At 40.0% G+C, this 3,451-nt stretch overlaps 1 pseudogene; it reads left to right on the forward strand.

Moving 5' to 3' along the window:
• The first annotated feature begins 211 nt into the window (after window positions 1–211).
• LOC150013228 (phosphatidylinositol 3,4,5-trisphosphate 3-phosphatase TPTE2-like) lies at window positions 212–1,470 on the forward strand (annotated as a pseudogene).
• The last annotated feature ends 1,981 nt before the right edge of the window (window positions 1,471–3,451 follow it).

Raw genomic sequence — 3,451 nt, forward strand, 5'->3', positions numbered from 1 at the left:
GCAAAATTTAAAGTGGAACTCTAAAGGTCACTGGTTCATGTCTCAGAATAATAACAGAAATGACCCAAATAAATTAACATCAGTAATCTGTGATGTAACCACCAATGAAAGTCAAATAGAACAAGTCTCCAGGCTTGATGATGGTGATGAAGACGTTGACTTGCCCAATTTAAATGAGAGCAAGATTAAGAGAAGTGTGAACTTAATTGTTTCATCCCTTCCATTCAGAATATTTGGAATTTTGCTGGTCCTTGTGGATGTATCTGCTGTCATTACAGACCTCGCTGTAACCAATAGCACAATGCAGATTCCTTTGGGATATCATTCAATTTCCTTATTTACTGCTTTATTTTTTTTCATGGATATTCTTCTTCAAGCACATGTTAAAGGGATACAACTGTATTTTTCTGATGTAGTTATTTCTATAGATGCTGTGATTATTGCGGCGACTCTATTAATTGATTTCACTTATATTTCTTATGACTTTGAGGTTTTCGAAGATATCCTCGGATTGGTCATTTTACTTCGATCTCTCTGACTTGTCATTCTGGTGAGAATTTTTCACCTGGTGTACCAAAAAAGACATCTTGAGAAGCTGACCAGAAGGATGGTTTCAGAAAAAAAATGACGATACAAGAAAGATGGATTTGACTTAGACCTCACATCACTAGTCGCATTATTGCCATGTCCTTCCCATCTTCTAGTCAGCAGTCCTTCTACAGGAACCCCATGCAGGAAGTAGTGCAGTGACTGGACACAAAGCATGAAAACCACTATCAAATCTACAGTCTTTGCAGTGAAAGAGCTTATGACCCTAAGTACTTCCACTATTGGCCACTGAATCATGATTGACGATCACAGCCTACCCTCTCCAGTGAGATGGTGGAATTTTCCAAAGACGTACAGAAGTGGTTGGCTCAAGATGATCAAAACGTCGTAGTGATTCACTGCATGGGAGGGAAAGGAAGAACTGGAATGATGGTTTGTGACTGCCTTATGATCTGTGAAATCTTTACCATGGCAGAGGAAAGCCTTTCTTATTTTAGAAAACGATGAACAGATAAAACCACCAGCAGTAAATTCCAGGGAGTAGAAACTCTTTCTCAGACTTGATATGTTGGATATTTTGCAGATGTGAAAAAGATCTATAACTTGACTCTCCCTCCAAGAAAACAACTCATGATAAAAAAAATTGTTATTTATTCGAGTCATGGTGTTGGAAAAGGCAACGGAAATGATCTAGCAGTAAAAATAATAATGCACCAAAGGATTGTCTTTTTCTGTTCTGCTTCTAAAAACTGTAGGACAGTTCATGATAGTGAAAAAGACAGAGTAATAATTCATCTCTGCAGCTGTCCACCTCTGTATGATGACGTAAAAGTGCAATTCTTGTCTTTGGCTCTTCCTAAACACTATGATGACTGCCCATTTTTCTTTTGGTTCCACATGTCTTTATCTTTCAAAAAATAACTTGGAAATCCCCACAAACCTAAAACGTGAAAAATTTATCGTCCAGAGTTTGCAGTCCAAGTATATTTTGATGATGTTGATTTAATTCTACCTGGTATCTGATTAAGTGTAGATCCCATTCTAGGGTAATCATATTCTTTCCAATCCCTGCTACATATTTATATCTTTAGAACCTATTTCATTCCTGGTATACTAAGATTTACATATATGTACCTATGTTCTTGAGAAATTATTAAATATGTATTAAATATAGAGAAGGAAAAAACAACAACCAGTTTTCTTTGTCTGCTTCGTGTGCACATGCTCCTGGCTGGCGGTGCGCCCGACTCTGCAGACTCGTGAATAAACGCCTCGCTTTGCTGCTCAAGTCCTGTGTCCCGTTGATTTATTGTGAGCATTTCTCACAATGGGGTTGAATGGGGATCTCACTATAACAAATGTCATCTTCAGATGGCTGCCTGAAATGCTCTGGGGAGAACTTAATTACAAACCCCAGGAGTTACATATATAAATTATGTGAGATGTATTCCTGCAGAGATCACATTTTAAACTTTCGTTACTCATTTATAACTTACTGAAACAAGGAATACTTGATATTCAACATTCACATAACTAAATAAATATAAAATAACTTTAAATTCTGCATACAGGTTCATGTAAGCAAAAGCGTTCTATAGGAAAGACGGGTTTGAGGACATACAAGTTCCTGAGTATAAATGTCTGGGCACAAGCAAATTCCAGGCAGTATTTCAGATTTTCAAGGTACTGGACCTGGTGACTTAAGGCAAGGTCTCCAACCATTAAAGGGGGAGGGACTCAGGTAATTATGGGGTTACACATGGAACAAGCAGAATATTTCATTAAGGTAAACGTATATGATAAGGTGGGTAGGAAAACAACATGGCAGAGCAGAGGGGCTTACCGAACCGAGATGGGTATAGGGATCGTTTAGGCTGGTGGGTAGGGGAAGGACCATAGACATACTCTCTTGAAGGTGTGCCCCCTCACCCCCAAATCTTTTGTGACTCATCAATGCTCTGTGAGGCAGACCTGGCAATAAAGTCAGGAGTCTGTCCTCTCAGAGCTCAGTTGCTTCAAGCAGCTTTGCCATTCAGAAGATGACACTCAGTCTTATTTCTGAAAAGCCTCTTAGAGCTTTATCTGAGCTTCTTCTCAGACTGTTTAGATTGCAACCACACCCTAATTTACACCTCTGTGTTGTGGTTGCTCCTCCTCCTCTTCCTCTGCTTCCAGGGACTAATTCTACTAACTTCACCTGTTGGTGAAAATAAACACACACAAAAGGTAAGGAACCCTTTGCGAGCCCCAGCAGAGATTCGTTATTGTTGTTTCCATTTCTAGTCCCGCATTTCTAAAGGAGTTTAATTGGGTCAGAGAGACCTCTAAGATGGGATGTCTGAGGAGACATCCATGGAGAGACCATGCAGGGCCAGGGTTTCAGGGAGGGCTCAGGTTACTATCTAAAGCTCACACACCATCTAGGTGTGGTGGAGGATTCCAGAATAAAACCCCTAACAGATTTCATGGTCCTGGGTTGGCTTATTCTGAGTTTGGGATCTCTACAAGAGATCAGAGTTCTGTTGCACTTCATTAAGAGCCATATTTGCACGTCGGGCATAACTGGGCCAAGCTTTCCTTGATGTTGGGCTGATCAGGAGAGCAGCGCTGAACCTCTGAGAGCCTCTGAGCAGAGGCTGGAGCTGTGCTCTGTTCCAGGTTACAGAGCCCTATGTGAGGGAGAAGATGTGTGGACTCAGATCCTTGCCCTCCTTAAGCAGAGGACTTATGACTGAGAATACCAAGTATGAATCTCATAGACACAACCCTTCTTTCAGTTTTTCAAAGAAAACACTGAAAACATTTTAAATCTTTAAAAAATTGCTCTAAAGAAGGAACACAAAGTTCCATTAATTAGTCATATAATACTTGAATAATTAAGGTCTGAGTTTCCTAGGGAGAG

Source organism: Furipterus horrens, unplaced genomic scaffold (genome assembly GCF_987537825.1).
Source record: "Furipterus horrens unplaced genomic scaffold, mFurHor1.1.pri manual_scaffold_4, whole genome shotgun sequence".
NCBI classification, from domain to species: domain Eukaryota; kingdom Metazoa; phylum Chordata; class Mammalia; order Chiroptera; family Furipteridae; genus Furipterus; species Furipterus horrens.